A 6,530-nucleotide genomic window follows, 5' to 3' on the forward strand; every position below is an offset into this window, starting at 1 on the left:
CTCCGCTCGGGTCTGTAACAAAAATTTCAACGATATTTGACGTTGTTTTATTTTTTTAAATAAAAGAACGCTTATTGGGACATAACTATAATATTTAGACATATTTATGATGTCGCGACAATTTTTGTAAATAATAATGTGTTCTACAAAGCAGTAGTACATTACTTTATTCTATCATTAATATTTTTCGCAGTTTTGGGTTACATTATTGGAGTTTTAGTAAGGATCCCTAATTTTTTTCAAAAAAGATTATCGCCTATGTCACTCGGGAATAGTGTAGCATCCAAACGGTGTAAGATTTTTTAAAATCGGTTCAGTAGTTTCGGAGCCTATTCACGTCCTTACGAATCCATCAGATCCAATAACCTTTGCATTAGACGCCTTCAGCTCTAACACTAGGAGCAGGCTTAGGGACCCCGGTAACCGTACTCGTCGAACTCGACAAAGAGTTCGCGGTGCAACCTAACCCATGAATCAGCTCGCTGAGTTTCTCGCCGGATCTTCTCAGCGGGTCGCGATTCCGATCCGGTAGTAGATTCATTCGCGAAGCAGCTACTCTAGAGCTGTTAGGTCTCCTTCGGAGGCACTCGGGTAGCTGTTAGCAAATCCCACCCCTCCTGGCTGAGCCTTTGCTCGCCCACCTGTCCTGGTGAAACTGGAAAGGCCTCCGGGCCACCAGTAATCCTACAATCATAAAAAAAAAAGTACAAACAAAAAAAATCTTTCCTCTTTATAATATTAAGTATAGATTTACAAATTCCATTTTCATTTTAAAACGCGCTTCTATCGCCATTCAGAAGATTAATAATGGGATACTTAAAAATAAATTAAAACACCTTATATGACGCGCCATCTTTTTTTTAAAGTAGGTGAACAATTTATCAGAAGATTTCGTTCGAACAGTAACGTAATAGATTCTGTTACTAAAATATTTAAAACTGCTTTATTTCGTGTTTACGATACATTACAAATTGAACGTAAGAGACTAAAGAATAAAGTATATATTCTCTCGACTGTGTCTTATTAGCCGAGATTTAAAAGCGCATCTGATGTGCGGCTTTAATTCGACTTACGTTTTTATTTCTTAACTAGCTGAACCGGCAGACTTCGTAGTGCCTGAATCGATAAATAAAAGACCTAAACTTTTGTATAAAATAAACTTAAAACAAACAAAAGGAATCGGTCCGACGGGGGACATCAAAAGAAAAACAAAATTGTTATTTTTATTTCATTCCAAGCATTTTCATTAATTTATCTACCTTTTGAACCTTCTCTGGACTTGCACAAATAATTCAAGATCAAAATTAGCAAAATCGGTTCAGCCGTTCTCGAGTTTTAGCGAGACTAACGAACAGCAATTCATTTTTATATACATATAGAGATTAGAAAGTTTTATGCGTAGTAGTTAGTATTATATCACACAGATATGCGATAATAAACTCTGAACAACAGCTGTTAGTCTGACGATCTCTCAAGACTGACCCCACAGACACAGCCCTCTGAGTTTCTCGCCAGAACTTCTCAGTGAATCGCGATCGTCCTCCGATGGTAGATTCAGTGAAGCTCTGCTTTTGATAGGGCTAGTGAAAGCCCATGAGCTCACCTACCGATCCGCTGAAATAGCCCTTTAGCCTTTAAGCATTTAGGTAGGCGTTTTACCTGACAGAGCAGGCACGACCTCGCTAGAAGATTGCCCATTGCATTAGACAACGACCACGCCCCCATGACGCAGTATGAGTATTAATAAAATAGTGCTTGGTATTTCTAACTACCCTCTCTTACTCGTTATTTATATAGCTTTTGCGGCGTTTTGGGCCCGCACGGGTAGGTACCGCCATCCTAGCTTAACCATGAACTATTCATGGAGTCCTCGCCTTATTATTGCTTAAGACTCATCATCATTATTCATGTTCTGTCGCTGCAAAAGTCTACCTTCACCTTAACCGTTATCTGTCCAGCATAGTTATTAAGCTATTGTATAGCTTTTATCGCGGGCTTTGAGCGCAGCGACCGAATCAAGAAATTCCGTAACGAAAACAAAACCTAACACCCCTACTCCGCCTACCGTGTAGCTCGCGTTCAACACATTCACACGTTGCGCTTGTGTAGTGTTTGTGAATAAGCCCGCGGCATAACTCGCACTGCATGCGCATCATGAAAAGTCTGCCTATCTCTCTCTCACGCGGTCTAGCTTATGAGTGTGAAAGGGACAGTTAATGTTTTGCTTTTTTTAATGTTTATAAATATAGCGTGGTCTTATTGTACTATTGGTTTAATATTAAATTATTATTGTCTAATTGTAATTGCATAAGTTGATAAAAATTGCTATGCAATAGCTTTACCGCGGCAGTCCTCGAGTGCCACACGTGTTTTTATAAATATTTTAGTGTCACATCTCTAGTAAAACGTGGGCATTAAGGCACACACTTATGGCCACGTCGGAGAAACTCGTCCAAGTCGGATTTTTGTAAGAAAAGCGCGTCCTGTTTAACTTGTGGGACGAGTTAGAAAATATTACTGTGTGTAGAAGATGGTAAGATTCAATTTACCAAAAAAGTATTTGAAGGGTAGAGCAGTGAGAGTATCTACAGTAGAGAGGATTCTACCTCAAGCCAGGCAGTGGTAGAATCAACATTAGATGAGTCAATAGCATTTTTTCTTTAACAAAGCCTAACTTTCTCAGTCATAAGTCAAATTCTGGTTCGTATAATGTTGCTCTACATAAAACACTTCTACCGTCACTAAATAATAAAAGATTTATCTGGCTGATGACGTCCTAAACATAATTATCATTACATGGGCAAAAGAGCAATTCAAGGCAAGTCCGCACGGGTAGGCACCACCACCCCGCCTATTTCTGCCGTGAAGCAGTAATGCGTTTCGGCTTGAAGGGTGGGACAGCCGTTGTAACTATACTGAGACCTTAGAACTTATATCTCAAGGTGGGTGGCGCATTTACGTTGTAGATGTCTATGGGCTCCAATAACCACTTAACACCAGGTGGGCTGTGAGCTCGTCCACCCATCTAAGCAACAAAAAAAAAGAGGGCATTTTATTGCCTCGAATGGACAGCCCTATTAGTTTGTTGGAAGACGGACACTGTCCATATTTGCGTCAACAGTTAAGATGCCACGTCTTTTTAGCTACGCAACCAAGTCCATTATACGTGTTACCGAATGAAAGGTAAATTATCTCTGTCAGATGCACTAATTAGTTGGCGGGATCTCGCAGTCCAGCGGACTCGCGTGTGTGCTAGTGGAAAAAATAGTACACGGTGTAAGATAAATTGATAAATATGAAGCATATTCCACTGGATTAATCGAATGAATATGAGCTTAATTTACAGTAGCATAGCCCATTGGTATCGAATAATTGATTAAAATCCAAAATGGGTTGGTCCCTGCCAATATAAACTGGTAAATGTGGTGGAATCGGCTATTTTTTTTAAATATTTTTTATGGGTAGTATGGGATGGGTAGACGAGCTCATGGTCCACCTGGTGTTAAGTGGTTACCGGAGCCCATAGACACCTACAGCGTAAATGTCGCCAACCACCTTGAGGCATGAGTTCTAAGGTCTCACTTTTATCGGTACATCCGAGTAATGCAAGACTTTTTGGGTTTCAAACTTTTAAGGGACTTATATATGTATGTGTATCATATAAACTACACACTTAGTATGAGCCCAAAATGCTTTACCCCCTTACGTAAAGATACGAAATTAGGTGCGCAATTTCTCTCCAGAATCATCTACTGAAATGTGGGCTCGTTTCAAATTTAAAACAAGTAAAATGATAATGTGATTGCGTTTGCACAGCCCGTTTGTCTATCAGACGGGAAATAGCTATAACCGCTTAAGGATAATCTATACTAATATTATAAAGAGGAAAGATTTGTTTGTTTGTTTGTTTCGAATAGGCTCCGAAACTACTGGACCGATTTGAAAAATTCTTTTTCCATTAGAAGCCGACATTGTCCCTGATGAACATAGGCTACTTTTTTTAATTTTTTATTTATTTATTTTTTTTGGTTTCATGTGTGTTTTAATGTTTCCGAAGCGAAGCGAGGGCGGGTCGCTAGTAATCTATACAAATATTATAAAGAGGAAAGATTTGTTTGTTTGTTTGTTTCGAATAGGCTCCGAAACTACTGGACCGATTTGAAAAATTCTTTTTCCATTAGAAGCCGACATTGTCCCTGATGAACATAGGCTACTTTTTAATTATTTTTTTATTTTATTTTTTTTGTTTCATGTGTGTTTTAATGTTTCCAAAGCGAAGCGAGGGCGGGTCGCTAGTAATATTATAAAGAGGAAAGATTTGTTTGTTTGTTTGTTTCGAATAGGCTCCGAAACTACTGGACCGATTTGAAAATTTCTTTTTCCATTAGAAGCCGACATTGTCCCTGATGAACATAGGCTCCTTTTTTTTATTTTTTATTTATTTATTTTTTTTGGTTTCATGTGTGTTTTAATGTTTCCGAAGCGAAGCGAGGGCGGGTCGCTAGTGTACTTATAAATATCTGTTGCTATAAGGAAACGCGCTAACAAACACATCATAAATTATAGGAAATGTTGACTTCTATGTGCTCCATTGGTCGCGCTACTTACAAATTAGGAGGGAAGATTGGCGCTCTTGACACTGTACAAGAGAAAGGCCCGGACAAATTGTCGTGACAACAGTCATAGAGTAGAATAATAGACGGATTTTTGCGACTGCCTATTATCCAAAGTCAACAAAACCATCTTTAATACAAATGTCATAACACTGTTTTTTGGTCATAACACTGGTGTTTAGGGTTACTGGAGCCCATGGACATCTACAACGAAAATGCGCCACCCAACTTGAGATATAAGTTCTAAGGTCTCAGTATATGTAGTTACGACGGCTGCCCGACCCTTCAAACCGAAACGAATTACTGCTTCAGGGCAGAAATAGGCAGGGTGGTGGTACCTACCCGTGCGGACTCACAAGAGGTCCTACCACCAGTAATTCATGTAATTGACATGCCATTAGGAGCAAAATCCTTAATCCTATAGATTCATATCGAGAGTTGAAGGCTTAAGCGACTTTTGGTTTTACAAGTGTCATTTTTGTTTGTTCTTAAAATTGGTTTTATTTGACGTTAGTGTCAACAATTCGATGTTATTAATTGAAATTCAATTAAATTTACTCCATTCCATCCAGCTGAAGATGTTTTTTGTTTCGTTTGAATAAAGTTATGCATACATAGGATACGAATATGAATCTATATATTAATACGTGAAGCAAAAACTTTGTATCCCTTTTTACGAAAATTGCGCGGACGGAGGAGTATAAAATTTTCCACACTTATAGAGAATATAGAGAAGAAGTGCACAATCCTAATATATTTTTAAAATAATGCATAAAAGATACAATAAATCAATGAAGAAAACATTACACACACTACATACCATGTATTTGACGCACACACTATCTATTGTCAAACTTTTGTTCTTGACGTCTGTTGTCAAATTGAGAATAGATTAAATATTGTTTGTCTTTGTTAATATTCTTTATAGTGTAGCCTTGGCGAAATTTGTGATTATAGAAGTATAAAATACAATCATAATAGTGTACAAACTTACAATTCTAATTAATTATAGTCGTATTTCGACTACTGCGGGACCTCTAGTAATGATTAAACTCTGAAATTCCTAGAATGCCCAAGTTGATTGTAACGCCTAAGTCCCTTCTACATATAACACTCTACGATATTTCACTCTACGGTAGGTTTCTTGAACCTCAAATCGTATATGGAGTGTTCCTGTCATCATCTTGCTTGTTGACACCGTTTTCTTGTTTTTTCAAAGTGAGATACAATCATTTGCTTAAAAGATAATGGGTTCATAACGATACGTGAGCCTAATCTTTAAGTGTGTGACCACGCAAATTGCGTGCGTAATGAACCCTTGAACCATTTTGATTGTATCCACATCACAAGACCGGTGCATTTGGCAAGATCGAACGCTCAGCTTTTCCGGAAATATCATGTGGCCTCCAAGGCATAGTTCTTTTTATTTTTTTTGTTGCTTAGATGGGTGGATGAGCTCACAGCCCACCTAGTGTTAAGTGATTACTGGAGCCCATATACATCTACGAGATATAAGTTCTAAGGTCTCAAGTATAATTGCAACGGCTGCCTCACCCTTCAAACCGAAACGCATTACTGCTTCACGGCAGAACTAGGCGGGATAGTGGTTCCTACCCGTGCGGACTCACAAGAGGTCCTACCACCAGTGATTACGCAAATTAAAATTTGCGGGTTCGATTTTTATTACACGATGTTATTCCTTCATCGGGGAAGTCAATCGTGAACATTTGTTGAGTACGTATTTAATTAGAAAAATTGGTACTCGCCTGAGATTCGAACACCGGTGCATCGCTTAACACGAATGCACCGGACGTCTTATCCTCTAGGCCACGACGACTTCAAGCGGTTTCCAAGGCACAATGGCTGCAATTATGTTGTAGATCTAGGCTTCGGTAATCACTTAACACCAGGTGGGTC

The sequence above is a fragment of the Bombyx mori genome, chromosome 28 (assembly GCF_030269925.1).
Source record: "Bombyx mori chromosome 28, ASM3026992v2".
NCBI lineage: Eukaryota > Metazoa > Arthropoda > Insecta > Lepidoptera > Bombycidae > Bombyx > Bombyx mori.